Source organism: Excalfactoria chinensis, chromosome 1 (genome assembly GCF_039878825.1).
Source record: "Excalfactoria chinensis isolate bCotChi1 chromosome 1, bCotChi1.hap2, whole genome shotgun sequence".
Lineage (NCBI taxonomy): Eukaryota > Metazoa > Chordata > Aves > Galliformes > Phasianidae > Excalfactoria > Excalfactoria chinensis.
Window position 1 is genome coordinate 46,112,298 of NC_092825.1, and position 21,898 is coordinate 46,134,195.

Genomic DNA, 21,898 nt, shown 5'->3' on the forward strand with positions numbered 1-21,898 from the left:
AAACATTTTAAGTCATGTTGGCTTATTAAGTCTACTTCAGCTATCTTTGGAATCATATAACAACTTGGGTTGGAAGGGACCTCAAAGATTATCAGGTTCCAACCCCCTGCCACTTGTAGGGTTGTCAACAGCTAGATCAAGCACTATATCAGGCTGCCCAGGGCCCCATTCAACTTGACCTTGAACACCTCCACGGGTGGAGCATCCACAACCACTCTAAGCAGTCTGTTCCAACATCTCACCACCCTCTCTGAGAAAGATCTTCCCCCAACATCTAAACTAAATATCCCCTTGTTTAGTTTAAAACCATTTCCTCTTGTCAAATATATAGACATATAGTTTAGTTTAAGTGGATTCTAAAATGAAGAGTAAATACTTAAGGCCATTGTTCTTCAATTTTAGCCCACTGGTCTGTATTTAAATGTCTTCCAAGTCTTTTCTTTGTTAACCATATTAATTTAATAGGAGTCCACTGATGTTAGAACCAGGCCATCAACACCACCACTGACTTCCAGATGTATTTTTTCCTTCCTTTTTGTGGCATGTATATTCAATGATTTGTGTCATTCTTTTTTTTTTTTTTTTTTTTTCTCCCACAGGAAAAAAACAAATACGTCCTTCAAGCACCACTTTGGCTCTTTGGAAGGAGACAAACAAATGACATTTGTTGTTATCAAGAGGAAGCTGCTGGATTTCTCCCCACCTAAAATATTCTTTCAAAAGTTGCTTGGAGGGAGGTGTGCATATAGCATTAGCATGTTTCTAGGTCCTAAAGCAGACCTTGCCTTCTAAGCAATTATATTTTGTTTGTTTGTTTGTTTTTTAATCTGAAGTACAGCAGACTTTAAAATGTCTTGTCATCTGTTCGCATTTTTATACTAGAAGGCAAATGTAATATCCAGTGATCAACTAGTAGGATACTCCAGCATTAATAAGGTGCAATTTGTCTTTTCATTCCTGTTTCTCTCTTCTCAACTTCTTGATGCTGGAATGAACTGTTCTTTATAGCTCTTTATAGAATCTTACATTGAGTTCCAAATTCATCAGTTCTCACCAGCTAGAACGCCTGTACAGGAGGCCTCCAAGGAAAATACATTTGATTCAGTAAAGAGACCAGATTTTTCCTCTGTGCTTTTAACTTCATTAAGTTTGACATTAAAAGGACCTTACAGTGATTATTGTAGCAACAGAACAAGGGGAAGTGGTTTTAAACTGAAAGAGGGTAGATTTAAACTAGGTATTAGGAAGAAATTCTTTACTGTGAGGGTGGGGAGACACTGGAACAGGTTACCCAGTGAGTTGTGGATGCCCCTCCCTTGAAATATTCAAGGCTAGGTTGGATGGAGCTTTGAGCAACTTGGTCTAGAGGGAGGTGTCCCTGCCTGTACCAGTGGAGTTGGAACTAGATGATCTTAAAGGTCTCTTCCAACCCAAACTATTCTATAATTCTATAGAATTCTTAGAGAGACAGTAATATAATGCAGGAGTGCGTGTTTCTAAAAGGTTGCATTAAGTTTCTGGCCTCTAAAGACAAGAAGATAGATAAATGTGTTGTTAAAATTGGGCTGCCAGGACATGGGAATTTTGCAACAGAAAAAGTTGCAAAGACTTCCTGAACAGTAAATGCACATCTTGACTAATTTACTTCCATATTTCTACCGTAATTACCAAATATGCAGAAGTAGAATTGCAAGGACATTGGCAAAAACACCCTTTTTATCAGCATTGTATTTGCAGATGTAGTTTAGCGTTAGTATAGGACAAAAATCACTACTTCAGATCTCATCAATCAATGACACAGTTTCCATGCAGTCATCTTCCTCTATGCCCTTGCTTAGTATTTACATGAGCTAAGGGAAGAATAAACATTTTCTAGTAAGGTCTCCACCAAAGCTTGGTGTTGGCAGACATAGATATAGAAGTAATTTCAATGGTCTCATTGATGATGTCATTGCACTGTACTCTTTGACTCTTCTGACCTTATCTGAATGACTGCTTCCTGTACTGCATCACTGCCTTCTTCCATCAACACTGCACTTCCTGCTTCCAGTGGTCCTTGGCAACCTTCCTTCCCTTGTTCTCTTTGTGTTTCCTGTAACTGAACCCTTCTGTTTTTTCTACCAAACTCTTCCTCTATAATGCAGAAACAAAATCACACCCTAAAATTGAAAAACTGAGAGAGGATGAAATAAAAAATGAAACAAAAAGCTGTTCAGTGAGTCTAAAGTTCACATCATGAGATGCTGTCTTTCTGAATCAGGAATCCATAGCTTATTTATTCCTGAAGTGTTTCATTGTTAATGCTGGTGTCACATAAAACAATTGAGTACCGCAGGCCTGCTGTCTTACTACCGTGAAGCCCATGACATCATTTACAAAATCAAAATTGCATATTAACAAATCAGTGTATCAATACACATAGTTTAAGTCTGAAGCGGGGGAAATATCACCTTTATGTATAACTGCATTGCATTATTAAATATTAAATAGCTAGAGAGGGTGCAAGCAGAGGCAGAACCTACGAAAGATGTTACTTCCAGCAGCACAGTTGACTATAAATATGATAATATTAAATGTACTTTCAGCTTAAACTCACAGCCTCTTCACAGACAAATTTATTCTTTTCCTTATGTCTGATAAAGGAGTGCAGCAGACCACAGTTTGACCAACTGGTGCTGGTGGTAGCGATAAATGGGGAACAGAAAGACAGGGAAGTTTATCACATACTAAAACCCAAGAATAAAATCCTACACTTCAGAAATTCTAAAAAATGGGCTCATTATTTATAATAAATAAATACATTTATAGTCATAGTGCTTTGTACTTTAAAGTAAAAATCTAATGTCTGAAAAATTTGGGAAAGCTTTTACAACAAAAGAATTGAGAGGTGAGGGAGCTCTAAATCTGACACCTCACAAATCTGTTTTCAGAACCATGGCAGTCAGTCAGCATTGATGATTGTTTCTGGCATGGCTCCTTAGCCCCTGCTGCTTGAAAATATCTTCTTCACAGGTAGCAGCAAAGTTTATACTGAAACGGCAATTCTAAAATGCTAAACAAAAGATCTGTAGAATAGATCTAGTGCCAGGAATTCATATAGCCATGTGGGGATTTTAATAAAAGAATTAGAAATTTATTTCCTGTTGCAAAGTGTAACAGTAATGGGAAAAAGCTCAAAATTGGTCTGTCTTGTGAGATAAACAGAGACTCCAATTTAATGCCTAGAGAATAAAAATAATAAAAATTAAAAAGAGACGTTATGAACTTGTGGAACTGATTTCCGTTAAGTGATATAGAAATCATGTATATTTAATTCTTTGGGTCTGAGTGAGCTACCATGGTCATAGGAAAGTGGTGTACTGAGGGAACTTCTTTCACACCAGATGGAGGATGGGCTGCGCTAGACAGTTCTAATGCAAAGACCACAAACCCCATTAGACTTCCTGAGTGCTGTAATTCAGTACATTCTTAGTGCATGACATGCAGTTTTCACAATATGTCCTTGACACATTTTTTCAAAGAACAAATGTAAAGCCCGAAATCTCTGTATTTTTCATAGCTTTTATAGCTGCCGTCACTTATTACTTGCTAAACAGAACATTCCAAAACTTTCATTTTTGTTTTCATCACTATTTTCAGATATCTCTGAACTCAGATTTCTGTAATGATGTGCCTTTTTGAGACAGAAGTATCATACTGGAAAGCATTATTTCATATAGAATCACAGACTGACAGAATCACCAAGGTTGGAAAAGACCAAGATCATCAAGTCCAACCATCCACCTACCATCACCATTCCCCGACTAAATCATGCTCTTGGTACAACATTTAAACATTTCTTGAACACCCTCGGGGACAGTGACTCCAACACCTCCCTGGGCATCTCATTCCAGCATGACCACTCTTTTGGAGAAGTTCTTCCTAATATCCAACCTGAATCTCCCCTGCAATTTGAGGCCATTCCCTCTCATCTTGCTGCTGGTTATGTGGGAGAAGAGGCTAACCTCAGCCCTGCCACAACCTCCTTTCAGGTAGCTGTTAAGACCTATAAAGTCTCCCCTGAGCCTACTCTTCTCTGTAAGAAACTATCCCAATTCTCTCAGTCCTTTCTCATAAGACTTGAGCTCCAGACCCCTCACCAGTTTTATTGCCTTTCTCTGGACACACTCCAAAGCCTCAATGTATATTTCTGGTAGTGAGGGGCCAAAAGAGAGACAGTCACCCCACTGCTCCTGCTGGCAATATATAATACAGAAATACAGATTGAAAACCTAATAATATTCTACAAACATCAGTATCATTCTTCTTACATTTTTTGCCTTCTCCTTTTGTTTGCTTCATTCCTTTATTTTCTAATTGTTAATTCATACTCAGTGAGGATTAATGTGTTCCTGTCCATCATAACTGCCACCTGGCTGTCTGGAGGAATCGATGAAGGCATTATCAAAGATCTGTATTCCACCTTCTCCTTCCAATCTGTTGTCCAGCACAGTAAAACAAAGAAATTTAACTGTCATTACACATGTCCATCAGCTTCCTGTAGACTTCTTGTGACCTCTTCGGTTGGATACAAATTCACAGAAATATACTCGAGTCTTGTGTGCGAGTCTTCAGTGGTCACTTGGGGAGGTGTCCCCCTACTTTGTCCACAATTGGGCACAGGTTTTCTGAGGACACCTGATTTGTCACTGTTTTGAACTCGTGCCCCTATTTCAAGGATGTTGGTAAGGAAGGCTATTTATCATAGACCAAGCAGTACATTTGGAAGTAACTATAACTTTGACCAAGCACCTTGATTAGGCAAAATGGTGGCTATTCCAGGAGATGCTCTTATTAAGCTGTGCATCTGGAATTTACAAGCAGAACTGTAACTTGGAGCAAAAATCGCAGATAATTAGTTGTAAGACATCACAGTGATGTGACTGTAGAAGGCAATCAGATGAAAGTGATGCGCTCAGTAAGCTCTTTCTGACTTGAGTCTCCACCAAGAAAACAAAAGGTGAGGCAGGGACTTCCTGTGACTCCCACATGGCCACACGGTATTCCTGCCCTCTGGCCATACCACCCCGCAGCAGATACAGGTCCCTGTCCGCAGCCTTCCCCAAGGACGGTTCCAGCGCCCTGCAGCACTAGGCCAACACCACCGTGGTGCTCCCAGCGCATTCTACAGAAGCCCGTTCCTGCTCTCCCACCTCGGCTAATCCCGTGGCCTCCCATTTCATGTCTGGGGCTGGGTTTCACGTTCGCGCCCGACCCCCTCCCCTCCCCCACGACAGCTCCCTTCCCCTCCCCCACACAGCGGCTGTTCTCCGAACTCTCCAGAGACGCCTTGTGCCCGGAGCCCCCGTTGCTAAGCAACACCGCTTACCTCACACTCGTTGCCCGGTAACAGCTCCCCGGCGGGCGGGCCGCCGTGGCAGAGCCTCACGCGGAGCCGTCGGGGCTGCCCCGCTTCGCCTCACCTCAAGAGTGGCGGCGGGGAGCCCCGGCCTTGTTCCCGTCTGTCTTTGGGACGGATAGGCGGCAAGGCCAGCTAGCGCTCCCGGCACGTTCAGGGGAGGCTGTGCTGAAACGGTTCTAGAGCTTCACCGCCGTCATAGTTCAGCTAACGGGTAGTTTACTTCCGCTTGTACCATACTTAGGTGGGAACAGTTCTCTCCCAGGTTGCCAGAGGTACCTCAAGAGCACATACACGTGCATGTGGCCTGGAGACAAGTGATTGTACAGGGATCATCCTGAAAGGGAGATAAGACCCAAAACGTTTGGCTGCTTGTTCTAGGGAAACACTCTTATCACTAACAGTGAGCTAACAAATAAGCAAGGAAAACAAATCCATGGTGCTGTTCCTTAGTGAAAAGAGAATGGTAGAGTTGAACACCAAAACTCCTCTGGCTACTGATACATTTTTGAGCACCTGGAAGATGCAGAAGGAGCAAGGTAACAAAAACATTGCACAGCAGAAGAAAATTATTTATCCGAGCACAACTTGAAACTAGCAAACCTTTTGCCCCCTTGGTAACAGGTAGGTGGTTTTCCTGGATAAGCTGCATCAAGTCTTTTTGAGTATTACTGTATAACAGTTCCAGTTCTTACCATTACAATGGGAATAGGATAAAATTTCACGGGTTTTCTGATGTTGCTCAGGTGCCTTTGCTGTATATTACAGGTTTGCCATGTGGTAACTATTTAGTTACTGTTTTCGCTGTTGGATGACAAAAAAAAGAGTGAGAGAAAGTGAAGCTGTTCTTTTCGTAACTGATTAGAGAAACCTTTGACAGTTTCATGTTTCAGAGAGAAGTGAAAGCCATGAACATACTGAGTAAAGCAAAAGTGATACTGGAGCAGCTTGAACATGTGTAAGGTAAACTGAGACAGGAACAGTGCTTCCCCCATTGCCTCATTTGGGAAGTAAATGAGCTATCTGTACATTAGCATAAGACCTGTACAAAAGGCAGAACTACAAAGGAGAGTTAAGAGAAATCATGCCTAAAAATCTCAGTAAATTGAAAAGAGTTCACTTGTCACCCATTTAGTGTCCTATGTTTAGTACCTTGTCCCTAATAGCGAGACCTCTGGCTAGATTTCAGTGCAATTTCAAATTACAATTTTGTGAGTCAAGTTCTAGGGAAATGTGATGGCAGGGGTGGGGAGGTGCAAAGAAGAGAGACTTGGTTGCATATTGTAAGCTAATAACACAGAGAGTTGGAAGAAAGACGTTTACGAGGATATGGAATACAAGAAGGAGGAAAAACAGAAGACAGGCAGGAACCCTGCAGAGGAACTGAAGAGAGACATTTGAGACTGGACAGAATGCAATATTTAGAAAAATGGAAGTTCATAGTAGTCTGGAAATAAAAGATTAACAAACAATGTGACAAAAAATATATGGTTAAAGATGCTGCAAGGGATTCATTCTTTAAAAAAGTATCAGACAGTCTAGTGACATTTTGGACAGTTATTTGTGTTGTTGGCCCCATCTGTTTTTAATAATGTACGATCCAAATGTGAAATACTTCCCTATCTGTTATTCACCATACAAAAAGTAGTATTTCACTGGCTGACAGTGGTTCGCTGAAAATGATGTATTCTTCTTGATTACTCTCCATCATTTTTGAAAAGTCCTGTCTGACTGGTGACGTCCCGAGTGTATGGAAAAGGGGACACAACATTCCTGTTTTTAAGAAAATGGGAAAAGAGGACCTGAGCAACTGCAGGCCAGTGAGTGCCATCTCCATGCTTGGGAAGATCATGGAGCAGAACTTCCTCAAAGTTGTTTTAAGGCACATGCGTGATGAGGAGATTTAGATTAGATATTGGGGGAAAAGTTTTCACTCAGATGGTGATAAGGTGCTGACATAGGCTACCCAGAGAAGTTGTGGATGCACCATCTCTGGAGATGTTCAAGGCTAAGTTGGATAAAGCCCTGGGCAACTTGTTCTAGCGCACGATTCAGTGGTTGGCAATCCTACCCAAGGGAGTTGGAACTAGGTGTTCTTTTAGGTCCCTTCCAATTTGAGGTATTTTGTAGTTATATTTAGTGTCTTCAGGAAACTCGGCATCATGAGGATGGAATATTAAATGCTGATTAGCATATTGAGTTCCAGAGATTTATCTCTGAGTTTGTTTTTTGTTGTTGTTGTTATTTTCTTGTGTTTTTCCAGGATAGTGACCCAATGAGTGCTTATAAATAAAAATGTCTGCATTTTCAATCAAATATATTTGGGATTTTTAAAATTTCTTTAATCACTATAATAAAAGTAATAATATTTAATATAAATCATATATGTCTTTTGGATTAAATCTTGAAGTGTTACTGGTATCTGAAAGTTGGGCTAATGTGAAAATGCAAAATAAAGCATCAACGTGATCAAAGGTGTTAGAACCATTTAGAATATTCTGTTGAATGACAGCAAAGTGTCTTTGTCATATTGACATATTTTCTGCGTGGTCTATTTTTCCTGCTCCAAGAGGGGCATTTTTGTGAAACAAAGAACTAACTTAAAAACCTGCCCCTACTCTATCCCTGTGAAGAAATGTAATATAATGATTTTTTGTGGTTTTTTTTTTTTTCTCCATAATTCTTATTGTTCACTTCTTTTTGAAATAAATGAGGCATATTTGAAAAAATATGTCTATAAATATTGCAACTTAGACTGTGAACTACATCAAGAAAATATTCAAATGTCAGCTTGTAATAATGCAAAAAACAACAACAACAACACAATAGAAAATGTAGTAGAAGGAACTAATGTTTCACCATTTTTATCAGAAAGAAAAGAATAAAGGAAAATGCATGAATTATTATAACACCAGAACTTTGGGATCTTTTTTGGATTGAGGGAGGAGAGGGGGAAAGTGTTGTTTAAATTTTTATTTCTCACGACCTAAATTTATTTTATTTGAACTGGCAATAAATTACATGAATGCTCCCCAAGTCAGGTCTGTTTTGCTACTGACAGTAACTGGTAAGCAATTTCACTATCTTTATCATGACCTACAAGCTTTCCCATGCAATTTTCTCCCCATCTCCTATTGAGGAGGTGGGGAGGGGGGCTGAGTGGCTGGCTGGCTGCTGGCCAAGGCTAACCCATCACAATACAGCAGATAGGGCAGTCATGTACTGGAGCCCAGGACTAAGATTTATTAAGTACTTTCACAACAGCTCACTATTTACAATTTTGTTTTGATTTTAATATTTTATGCTTTTTTGAAATTATGGAAAGTGTAATTATATATATATGAAATTATGGAAAATGTATATATATATATATATATATTTCAGATTGGTTATAACAAATAAAACAACTGCTTATACCTGCTTCTGGAGACCATATTCTTGCTACAGCCTCAATTCAGGATTCAACTGTTATTTTTGTAAATAAAATCTTAAGGTACTTTTGCAAAATAGTAGAATGGAAATAATTTGAAATGATTTCAGCTTTACTTTTGTCCAGTGCTATTTCTGATGATGACTGGTTCACCCCACAGCACCAGTTCTGCTTACCAAAAGTGGTTCACTGAGTGCTCGCATTCCACAAGTTTCCATCTAGTCTAACCATGGAAAGACTAAATCCAGTCTGCATTCGATGGCAACCCAGTTGCACAAGAAGTCTGATGAACAATTCCGAATAACTGTTCCCTCCAGCCCATGATATTTCATTCCAAAGCAATAAACTGTACAGTTGTGTAACAGGCAGGTTCCATAGGTATTGTTAGGAAAGATGGTATTTTTTGACAAATGGTTGAAATAACGAACTCTATCTCCTGAATAATGGAACCAATAGTGAACAAAGAAAAAATGAGTTTTGATAACATTTGATTCAAGGCTTAAAAACCATGCAGACCCTGAATGTAGATAGCATTTTGAGATTTTTAGTTTTAGCACAGCTAAAGAATGAACACATGCAAAAGATTGTAAGAGAAGACAGATTAGAGAATTAAGTGGGAGGAGGGAAAGGAGGGCATTATGCATCTGTGACAGAGGGCATCCACTGAAGTAAACGGATGGATAAAAAAATAAAAATAAATGCCTGGAAGCTCTACTTTCAACACTGCTATGTGTTGTTATCAACTGATCTCTTTTAACTTCCACTCTTCATCCATCTGCTCTTCACTGCCACAGGTAATGTCTAGCAAAGAACAGACAACATCTCACATAAAATTGGGAATGGATAAGTGATTTCTAATCCCTCTATGGCAGGGAATGTCTCTGTGAGAAGGTTCTGCTACACTGGTATAAAGTTGTATACACTGGAAGTACAAGATTGTCTCTACCTGTACTTATCATCCCATTAGACAAACTCTTTGAAATTCTTATCAGTGGCTCCTTCACTCAGATTTTGAGAACCACGCCTTCCCTGGTGAAAAGGGCAGAAGATGTAAACTAAGCTTCTCTATGTTCTTCTCTCCTTCCTTTTTTCTTCTCTCTTCCTGTCTTTTTTCAAGATTATAGATGTACATATATATTATGATCTATAGCACTCAAGCAAGCAAACAAAAAAAAAAGGGGGGGAGGGGGCTGAAGGGGGGGGAGGGGGGACTTTCTCTCTTCCTCATGTATACCAACATCTGGAGAAAATGTGTATAAAATTATTCCACTAGGTCATGGAAGTTAGTTGTACCATTATATAAGACCATGGCATCTGGCAATGGATTGTGACTGAATTCTGCATTCATTAATTACTTCAATTATCACGTGTTTTGGTAGTTACCTGCCCCAGTATTAGATGAATGGTTCAATATTTTCTTTGCTATGTTTATACAAGAGATGAGATATTGATCTTAGAATCATATAACACCCCGAATTGGAGGGTTCCCAAAAGTCCAACTCCTGGCTCCATACAGAACCACTCAAAATTCAAAGTTCTCCTGCATAACCAGCAATAGGACTAGAGGAAATGAGCTGAAGTTATGCAAGAGGAGGTTCAGGCTGGATATTAGGAAAAATTTCCTCTCCAAAAGAGTGGCAAGGCACTGGAACCTGTTGTCCAGGGAGGTGATTGAGTTACTATCCCTGAAAGCAATCAAGAAATGTTAAGATGTTCTATCAACGGATATGGTTTAGTAGGAAAATGGTAGTGATAAGGTGTATAATCAGCAAGTATATAATTGACAGGTATACAAAATGGTGTGGTTAGAAAGGGATAATCAGAAACAAATGGAAAATGCTCTCCTGTGTAGGTTTGCAGGGAAAACTCCAAGAGGAGTGATCTCCAGAGAGAGATCCTTCCCTAGTGGCAGTCAGCCCTTAAATGTGGTGTAGGAGAGGTACAGCCTGGCTCCACCCCTTCCGGTCACACAGCTGAATTGCTTTCACCTGTGCTCCCACGGCTGACTTAGTGTTCACCTCAGGGAGTCAATCAGAGGTTCAGGCTGTGATTCAACAGCTCCCATACACAAATGGATGGTTGGACTTGATCTTGTAGGCCTTTTCCAACCTTGGTGATTCTATGATTCTGTATGAAACTAAATTTCTGAAAGCATTCTCCAAATACTTCTTGAACTCCAGTGAGATTGGTGCCATAACCACTTCCCTGGGGAGCCTGTTCCAGTACCCAGCTATTATCTTGGTGAAGAACACTTTCCTAAGACTCAACATGTAATTCCCCTGACACTGCTCCATGCCATTCCCTCAGGCCCTGTCTCTGTTACCAGAGAGCACTGCTCAGCACTGTCCTTCCACTCCCTTCCTTGTGTGAGGAGCCACCCTGAAGCCTCTGCTCAGCCTCCGCTTGTCTGGACTGAACAAACCAAGGGATCTCAGCTACTTCTCATACATCTTGCCCTCTGTCCCTTCACTGTTTTTGGTTTTTTTTCAAGTTGTTAACTAAACTACAACACATCTGATTCTTCACTGGCAATTTCCTTCGGGTTCACATAATTTTTTGAGAAATATATATGTCTCTTACCTCAAAACTGTTAAACAGCAAGTCTTCCACATTCTGGAAAAAGCTAAATGAAGTTTTACACTGGGGATAAAAAAAGTCCAAGGTTACAGCTGAGAAAAGTAAACCGACATAAGTAAGGTATTCACCCTGAGGATAAACCTTCTTAGATGGTGCCAACATTTTTCTCTTGAAACTATTTGTTTATAAACATCAGAAAAGGTCAAAGATGTGCTGTTCATTTACACTCAGACAATGACATGACTACAAAAAATAAAAATTCAGCCCACAATTTCAGATTATTTGTATAGTTCTTTTACTAAAGACATCTTGTGTGTATTACATTCCGCAGTGACGTTCAGATACATTTCTTCCAACAGGCCGAAACATGTTCTTCAGAGAGCTCACAGGAAGAAACATCAGACATATTCTTTAAATTTCTTCACCTGTCTCAAGAAATGCATTAAAATATTGGATAAAGGTTAATGTGACATACTCATAGTTTTAAGAGTAATTTGGAGGTAAAGCACATTTTGTCCAAAAAGCACTATGGGAGTTAAAACTGAGTGTTAATTTCTCAATTTCTGCTGGGATAACAACGCTACAACAGTACTGCTTTACATTATTAGGAAGAAGCAGGGCTCTTCCAGAGCCATTATCTCCAAAGTAATGAACAGACAACTGCATTCAGAAGGATACATGGTTAATAAACTTGATGAAAAGCAAACTGTTCTACTGCCATCATATGAATACTTGTAGTGATTCAAAATAATCTGCGAGAAAAATAAAAAAGCCAAGAGAGTTTTTATAACTTTAAGGTTCTCCAGTATGTCAAGTACCATTTTTATAACTAGATTTTATAACTTTCTCATACCAAACAGTTATTTGAACAATAGTGGAGAATCTCATCTTTCCAGGAAACAGATTCGTGATCATTGCTCAGAATTGCCTAAATTTTTAGACTTTGGAAATGGTTCTTTATTTAGTAGACTCCAATTGTCCATCAAGTAACACGTTGTTAATTTTTTCGAAGTCTGATAGACTCATTAGCTAAACATTAAGCATAACAATAAACAATGCAGATGATACTTGTGTATGTCTCAAAGCATATTCAAAACCAATTTAATGAGCTATGAAAACAAGTTTTGGTCACTACTTTTTCATCATTGAGCTTTGCACTTGTGACTGAACTATATTAATTCATATGGTACAAAATACAACTTTCTGAATAACATAAATGAAGTTATTTGTACTTTGTATTTCAGGAGGTGAAAGTTAGATAAGAGAGAACACTAAGAGTTAAATAAATAAATAAATAAAAGATTATTAGTAGTAGATATTTAACCTAGAACATATCAGCTCAGTAGATAGATGAGTCATTAATACAGTAAAGTCACCCAGTGTAAGTTTATCAAAAGAAACAAACATTTTCTTGATCATTAGTACATTTTATTAAAAACAAAACGCATCATATTATTATTAAGTAGGACAGAAATAGACCAGATTTAGGATTTTTCCCAGTTCCTGCATATTATTGCTCTTAAAAGTAATACACAATATTAGTACAAGGGCTGCTCCAGAAGTAATGCCTCCTATTTTGTCAGCCAATGATATCAGAGGGAGATGTTGGTGATTGACAGCAGAGGGATAGTCTGACAAAATGGCATCTGATTTGGAAGTGTACATGAAGCAAAGGTATATTGTTGAATTCCTTTTACGAGAAAAAGAATTGCATCCACAATGATTGTTGCACTGACATTCATCAGCACTTGCTGAACATTTATGGATGCTGGCACAGTGAGGGAATGGGTGGTGTACTGCAACAGAGGCAACAGCAACAGCAGGTCATCTCCACTGATGCAGGTTGTTATGTTATGCAGGCTCTTGTTCGTCGCTGGTGAAAATGCACAGCTAATGGTGCTGACTCTTGGAAAAGAGTGTTTTGTAGCTGAGAATTTGCTCTAAAGTAAGTAAATGAAATGTCACATACATATCATTCTTAATTCATCATCCACTGGTGAATAAAGAACATCAAGAAGCAATCCTGTTGCACAGAATATATTCATTTTCTTATTTTTACAAAGTGCGTTGTGATGTGTTTTATTTTGTATCTGCAACATTATAATGTCAACATGTTAGCAGGTTCAGGAAATCAAAGTACATGGACATCTTCTTTGTGTTCTCACAATTTTAGTAACTTAGAAATTTAATTCCAATATAGCATTTGCTTTACATGTCACTGCTGCAGCGACAAAATGAATACTGCAAATAGAGAAAAGTTGCAGAAGATAGGTTTTCTCAACAACTTTTTATTTTAACTTTCTTGCACAGAAGCTGAACAATACAAACTGATACCACTGGTCTCCTGCATTTATGATTAGTCTGCCTTCAGTGAGAGCAGTTGACAGAAATCTGGACTTTCCCTTTCTGGGAAAATTGCTGATCTGATGACTTAAATAACGTCATTGCTCTTCACATTTGTGAACGCACTGTGCCTATACCACTATGTAAAATGTCATAGCAGAGTACTTCCTTACGATAATGGCTACATTAATACAACTTTGAAGGACTTCTGTTTGTTTATGTCTTTTGTTTGGTTGGTTTGGTTTTTGGTTGTTGTAAGCTAGAGAATGCTGCTTGGAAGAGAGGAAGAAAAAAAGAACACTGAAATTAAAACAAATGATCAGTACTCTTTTGTATTCTTTTGTATTCTTTTCCATTTCTGTAGAACTATTTTGAAGCAGTAATAAACTAAACTACAATTTCCCAAACTAAAAGAATAGTGGAAATAAGTATTTCCCTTTAAAACTAATTTTGGTGCTGACTTTCTGTTAAACTATCGTCATTACAGTATCACAGTATCACAGTATCGTGCGAGTTGAAAGGGACCTTAGAGATCATCGAGTCCAACTCCCGGGTTTCGAGCCCTCTGTGTAGCAAAGCGGCACTTCTACCCCCTGCGCCACAGGGGGGATTTAAACCCCGGGCCACCGGTGTTGCAAGCAGCAATTCTACCACTGCGCTACCGGGGCACACATTGTCATTGGTAATCAACAATAAGCAGTTCAGAGAAGAAACTTAACTAATTTTGTTTACTTTTCTATAGTTTGTCATTTGTAACTGTTATGGAGCAAACACACGATATTCTACTGATGTCATTAGCATTAAGCTTTTATGAAAAGATCACATTCTGTCTTTGTAAAATAGAATACATACTAGACACACTTGTAGACAGTTCTGTATAAAATGTTGAATGCATTTGTTTCCTGTTACTTTTCAAGTAAATGTTTAATTTACTAACAAATGACTTTTTAAAAACATCTTCTAAGTATCTGTAATGCTGAGGACTAATTCTTAAGAAGCAGCCATTGCTCTAATAGGTCACATAGAAAATTTCCCATGTGCTTAGCCGTGAAATTGCAACTCCATCTTTTATGTTTCTGTATTTCATTACTGAACTGTCTCTCCAATCTTCCTTGAGATTTATGTTTCTGTTCTCATGAACAAAGTATAAACTCTTCAGAATTTGAAAGAACAGCAGAATGTTATAAGAATTCTAAACACAGCTTGTCAGCAGTCTAGACACTGGGGATAATCACAGTCAGCAGCACTCTTTTCTTACTAGTCAACTGCTCCCCTCAGTTGCTCATTAAACTACATCTATCAATGCATGGAGACACATATGATGCCTGATAAATAAAATATTTTAAGGCACTCAGATTTTCAGTACTATCTTTTCCTCTGAGATTCAAGAAAGATTTTTCTAATTGTTCATTTCTCGGTACATTTCTACATTTCCTATTTGTCTGTGAGAAATAAATAAATAAAACTAATAGTAGCAAATTCATATCTAACTGTATACTTAATGAACAGTACATTCTTTAGGGTGACTAGACCTCCTCCCTCATTCTACCTCCAGGTTAAAGGAATGCATTGTAGTCACTGAAACACCCTGTTGTTCTAAGGGTTTCCAAACTGGACTAGAATTTGGGGACATTACTATAATAATACTAAGTCTTCTGAAAATGTGTCTCTTTTAGCCTTCATTCCTTCTTTCCAAAGCTTTCACTTCTGTTTGAGTCCTGGAGGATATATATGCATGGTCACTGATAAAGTGCTCAGCAGCAGAAAAAATTCAAGTTAAACAAAATGCATGGCTAGTAACTGCCTACTTCTGGCTCCTTCTAGCCTTTTCTTTCTGGAAAAAAAAAAAAAAAAAAAAAAAAAAGGCTCTCTGACTGTATGCAAAAGCACATAAGACTCAAGAAAAATCCAGTTCTTTTTTCAAGACAAGGCATTCCAGTTTTCCACTACATCTCCATAAAACTAGTTGCAAGTGTTTACTGTTTCAGATGTCTGCCACCTCGTTTTAGAAGTTGCTGTACCAGTAGCAGAGTAAAATGTACACACTTTACTGGTTCAAGCTCCTAGTCTAGGGCACCTGCTTTACGCACTATTGCAGATGCGTTTACAGAAGTTTATGGGCACATACATACATTTTGTTCTTCCATCTTGGTAAGGTAAATTCAAGCACTTAGCAGGGAGGTCAGGCAAACCGTGGGAAATGACAGCATCTTAAAAAACTACCACTCAATCTGTCAAATGCATCTAACAGAACTTGGGTAATGGCTGTGTTCTAAGTACTGTCTCATGACTTACAGGAACACAGAGCCTGATTAGTCATGTTGTTTTGTATGTGACTGACAAAAACTCACTCCAAATTGATTTTAGGTAGATATTTTGAAACTTTCCAAGGGGGGAGATACATGTAATGGAAACATTAATCTGCCCTTGGAAAGGAGTGGGCATTGTCTGTGTTAAATCAATGTGAACACAGAACTCTTTGTTCAAGTACTGCCTATACTAAAGAAGAACATGTCAGCCTTTGATGTTATATGATTAAACAAGAACAGTTGTTCCCCTTGGAAAACAGGCAATGGAAGAACTGTTGAGCTTGTTCTTTGGTGACCATATGAGGGTAAAGAGAGTAAGGGGACCACTCCTGAACAACTGCCAAAGGTTGCATAAGACCCCCCAAGCAATGCACTGAAGGCCAGGAAAGCCAAAAAGGGACAGACTGTCATGACTCCTTAGCCTTGTGAATATGTAGATAGTAGATGTTTCTTCTGTATTGGATAGGCAGAATATTTGAGAATTTAATGCAAAAATATGTTTGAGAATCTTGCGTTATTGTGCTTGGTTTTTGGAATCTTCCACTGGCAGCTGGGCCGAAATAAAAAGCAGCATCTCTCCTGAGTGTGCGGGAATTTGCTCATTGCACACTGGGTAATGAATCCACTTTTCAGGCAACCATATTTAGCATACTCTTGAGGCAGATATGTCAGGATACCATTTTTCAGTGTCTGTTTCATATGTTCAGTAGGAACAATGACAGTGTTAAGGCGTTAACAAAGAGGAAATGGAACACTCCATTGCAGTTAGTGGGTGACTAATACTTGAGCCTCCACGCTATATTAGCACAGGCAATCTGTAAGCATTTCTTAGGGAAACACTGAATGTTTTATTACATCCTTGTACCTATCTGAGGATATAGCCACCATTTTTTCTGCCAGAACTGAAGCGTGCCTTGGGAGATAGATGAGCTATAGACAACAGTCATTTCTGCCTTTAGCTACAGCACAAAATGTGCCAAGTCACGGCTCAGGTAAAAGCATGTTCCAAGCCTTCCTTCCCTCCTGTCCACAGCCCTCGGCTAGCAAGGGAGGGCAGGTGGGAAACGGCCACTTACACCTTTGACCCACACATCACCTCATCACCTCAGATGTTCTGTGTGCCTTAGATCTACTCTAAAGCACAGCCAACGGCACTGTTTGGTTTCTTGGCACACTGGCAATGCAAAGTTAGTTACACACACACACAAACAAAAAAAAAAAAAAAAAAAAAAAAAAAAAAGCCTCTATTGTTTGTTCAGGTGCTGCCTGTCATAGAGAAAGCTTCAAGTTGCTCTGTTCACAACCCAGGAATGGAAGAAGAGCAGTATGGCAGTATGGAACACACGGTGACCAAGCACACAGAGCTGATAACGCAGGGTATTTTCAGAGTTGCCCAGCAAGCTTCTGGGAAGACTTCTGAGGTGCCAGAGAGCCTCCAGCACTGTACAGCCCACGGCTGTCGGGGCAGGAAGCCAAGAGAAGGACGAAGGAGGGAGAGGGCGGAAGGAGAAGGGGAAAGGAGGAAAGGGGAGCGCTGAGCCCGTTGCCCTCCGCTTCGCCACACCGCCCTCTGGCGGCAACGGTCGCAGGGCGCCCCGCGTTCCAGAGCGCGACCGCGAATAACCGCCTGCCACTACCCGGGGGGCGGAGCCACGCGCTCATTTAAATATATCGGAGGCTCATTTGCATGCCGCGAGGAAAACCGGCCCCGGGATTGGCCGGGTCCGGGGCAGCCCCACTACCGGCCGCGGAAGGGGCGGGGCCAACCGAGAGAGGGGAGGGGACACGGGAGCGATTTGCATAACGGCCCGGCGCGTGCGAGGGGAGGAGGCGGTGCCGGGTGCCGGGAGCGGGTTCCGATTTTGAATCTACGGCGGCAGCGCGGAGAGGCGGGAGCGGCGGCGGCTGCCGGGCGCTGAGGCAAGAGCTGCGCGGGCACAGCGAGTCAGGTACGGCGCCGCTCCGGACAGCGGCGGTCGGGATTCCGCGGCTGCCGGGCAACTCCAGCGTTCTGTGTGGAACGCTGCCCTGCGCGGCGGCGGCGGCAGTGCGCATGCTCCGGGGCTGCAGCTTTGCACACGCGCAGCGCGCGCACACACACAGTAGCGCAGCTACGCACACGCTGCATGGGAGCACGTGACTCGGCTCCAGTGCAGGCGGCGGCGCGCATGCGCGTTGCCGTTTTCGCCCAGAGGTGGCAGCAGGTGGGGAGCGTGGCGCGGGGACGTGCGTGCCTTCCTCCCTCACGCGTAGAGGACCCCCTACGGCGGCAGCTGCGGCTCACAGGTAGGTGTGCTGTGGCGCAGGGGGCACGTAGGCGCCGTGCGGGGTCCTGGAGGCGCAGGGTGCCCTGCAGCGCCAGGCGGGTGTTTGTGTGACCGTCGAAGGCTGAGGTGAGGTGTGGGCGCTGTGGCGCACCGGCGCCACGCGGCTGTAGGGGCGGGACGGCGGCACCCTGCGCCTCGAGCGCAACGCTGGGTGCTGTGCGGGGCTGGGATGAACTGCCTGTGCGGTGCTGGCTGCTGCTCGGGGGTTGCCTCTGAAGTGTGGCGAGTGCTAGGCCTCAGTGCTGTGCTGCGGGCCTATGGGGACAGCAAGGAGGAAAATGGTGGTTATTTGTGTGCAACAGCATGCTGGTGGGACTGCAGAGGGAAGTTCCTGAAGCTTGTGGACTTATGTGCTAGGCGGAAAGGCCTGGTTGTGCCTTAATAGCCTGTTGGCATGTGAGGCTAACACAGAGGCATGCATCAAACGTAACAAGAGATGCATCAGTAGGATATTCTTGGAGAGAAGGCGCGTGCGTACTTGTAATGTTCTTTAGAAACAAAAACTTTGAAATCAAATTGATAGTTGAGCACTATGTTCTAATTTTTATGTGACGTGGCGGCCTGTCAAAGGTGTAGCATTCTCGATCTCTTAAACTTTTGACAGCTATTAGTGGAAATGTCTGCATGACAATGTTCTGTTACTGAACAGTGATGTTGTAATAACTCAAGATGTTGTAATGATAGTGTGACCATTATCACGAGTAGGGTTTTTGGATGGAAAAATTAGGTGGAATTGTTAGGGAAGAGATGGGCACTGCCCAGCTCAGATGTTTTTGGCAATAAGCATTGAGATTAAAATGGCAGCCCTTGCGCAATCACAGACAAATAACGCTTTGTACGTCTGGTTGTCTTACTGAACGAGGTTTCTGCATAGCAGAGCTTCATAGCACACTCTTGTTTGGTGAATATGCCAGACCAGCAAGTATCTAAGATCATTACCAAAAAAATCATTGCGATTTGTATCTGTAAGATCAGAATACTGTACAAGCACACTGTTTGCCTTTCACTTGCAAGTTTGAATATATTTTAGGACATCATCTAGTATACTTTTTTCTTTCCTAGTTACACTTATTACCATTACTAATTTTGTGTGAGCTCTTAAAAATATGGAAAGCGTGCTTAGTGTCTAATTAAGTCTGAAATTGAAAAATTCATATATGAACTTTCTACACAGGTGAGTTTACATGAATGTAAAAAACATGTATGATCTTCTGATTAGTTACTGCTTCCTGCAGTGACAGGAGAAGTTATGAAGGAGAGTATTGCTATGAACATTAAGAATTCTTTAGGTGAATTAGGGGGAAATGCACAGAGGATGCTACTGTTTGCTATGTGGTCATGGGTAGGTAGTTTCTCACTTTTCAGACCACTGAATTGGGACTAGTAGTGGTTGCCTGAAGTAGCATAAAATGAATTTCCTAATGCTTATGTGGGACTTATACAATTCATGAATAATGGCAATTAAGTCTGCTACTTATTCCTCATATTTGGTGGTTTTATTACTATTTTATGTACTTGATGAATACCAAATCAAGTTCTTATGTACATATAATGCAGAAAAGAATGTTGGTATGTTGGTTTTTTTTTTTTTCATTCTAGATAGCAATAGATTTTTGTAATTAATAACTGAATAAATATAGAGAATCCTTTTGATACTGTTAATAATTAACTACTCATATGTTCTTTTCAAAGAATCCTGATCTTCATGTTCTCATTATTCTATTTGTAGCTTAGTAGTCTTACTGCATTCTCAGAGTTAAAGCTTTCTTATCAGTTGCAACCTTGCCACCAAGTGTAGCAGTGCTGAACTGATGTTCTCGTGATAATGTGGCACAGTTCTGTGTTTTGCTGCATGAATTTATTTGACAAGATTATCTTGGCTGTTGTATGGACTTGAAACTGATCATACTTAACAGAATTGATTCATAGTAGGGTACAATGTTACATAGACCAATTAAAACAGTCATTCTGATGCTGTTTTAGGGGACCTCTTAAATCTCATTTCCCATCCGTTACAAAATCTGTTCAGTAAGATCCTAATCCCAGTAGACATGCATATGTTCCATGTTCTGTGTTCGCTGACTCCTCCTGCTTTAGTTTGCATTGGTATCCCCGTTTCACACATGCAGAACCTCAGCATCAGTTGTTGTATGATGTTTTGTGGGTTGTTTTTTTTTTTTTTTCCTATAGAAGGTCTTCTGATTTTGCTTCCAGAATTTGGGATGCAAGGACTGGCAGCATGGTCTCATACAGGCAAATGCTTTACCCCTCGATTGGGGAAGGTGATCTTGCTAGCCAAAAGCCTGAACAACATAGAAATAAAAATAAAATGTTCTTTTTGCAGGACATGAAGCTAACAGTTAAAAACAATATACAACTTTTAAAGCCTTGTTTTAATAATTAATTTCTTATTAATAACTAGAATAAAAATCAAATGTGCTCGACTGATTTTTGGGAGATGTGTTTTTTTCCATAATGTAGAAGGTCTGTTTAGGCTGAAAAGTAGATGACTAAACCAGATGTTATATTTTCCTTCCAAAATAAGACAACATAAATTTTCCTAAATCTAGATGGCTTTTTAATAGTAAAAATATTAATTAGGCATACCTGTGCTTACTGACAGGAATTTTAACTCTGCCAGAAATCTCAGTTATTTATGGAATGTAGGCAATAAAGCTAAAATACACTTGATTAATGTGTTGTTCTTTGGTAGTTTGTGGGAATGCATTTTTGTCATTCGATCTCTGCTTAGTATTTGTCTGCAGTGTTACATGTCTGTATTGTGAACGTATTTGGGAACTTTAGTGATACAGATGTAAGTTACGGTTTTTGTAAGAAACATTAGATAAGGACAATGAGTTGCAAATCATAAAATGATGAAGGTTTGTGATTTTTACTTTTGTTTTTCCAATATATTTGTATATAACATTTTGCTTTATAAATCGTGTTTCTCAGTTACAACTGTGGCTGTGCTGTTGACTTCTGTATGTCAAATCACTGTGAGAGACACATGTATGTAGCAGTTAAAAACTGGTCAACACAAATGGCACTTTCACTGTGTTTTCTTGTAAGTCAGGAGTTTTCTTTATCCTTATCTTGCTGTGTCCTGTGATATATGGGGAAAAAAATGCTGTCTTGTTTTCCCTGAAAGAGCAGCATTTGAAGCTGCATTGACTTACCTCACTCTTGATTTGGTTTTCAGATAGAATGGTGGCTGTCATGTGGGATGGTTTTCCTTGTTGGTTTTTTTTTTTTTTTTAAATCCTGATTTATTTATTTTTCTGACAGCTCGTTAAGACACACAGAGATAGCTTTAGAAGAAAACGTATCTCTGTGTGCAGCTAGTTTGTGTCAAACTGGACAGTTCTGGGGTGTCTTATCTCTAAGTAAAGTTTAGAAGAGAACTGCATTATATCTTGTATTTTCAATTCCTGCAGTTCTGTCTTGTTTTGGTTGTTACAGCCTGGTGGCTGATCCCAAAGGAGGTAACTGTAGTGGTTTAGTTTTGGGTTTT

General features: G+C 40.2%; 1 protein-coding gene across 3 annotated transcripts in view; it reads left to right on the forward strand.

Moving 5' to 3' along the window:
- Nucleotides 1-17,852: 17,852 nt before the first annotated feature.
- The window catches only part of ATF7IP (activating transcription factor 7 interacting protein), a 92,549-nt gene continuing 88,503 nt past the window's right edge, over nt 17,853-21,898 (forward strand). Inside the window, exon 1 of one of the 3 annotated variants that reach the window (XM_072332579.1) lies at nt 17,853-18,006. The gene's annotated coding sequence lies outside the window, so the exon portion shown is untranslated. Of the gene's footprint in view, nt 18,007-18,125; nt 18,344-21,898 lie in introns of those variants that run through there. The other 2 variants (XM_072332544.1, XM_072332536.1) reach the window with 2 other exon arrangements.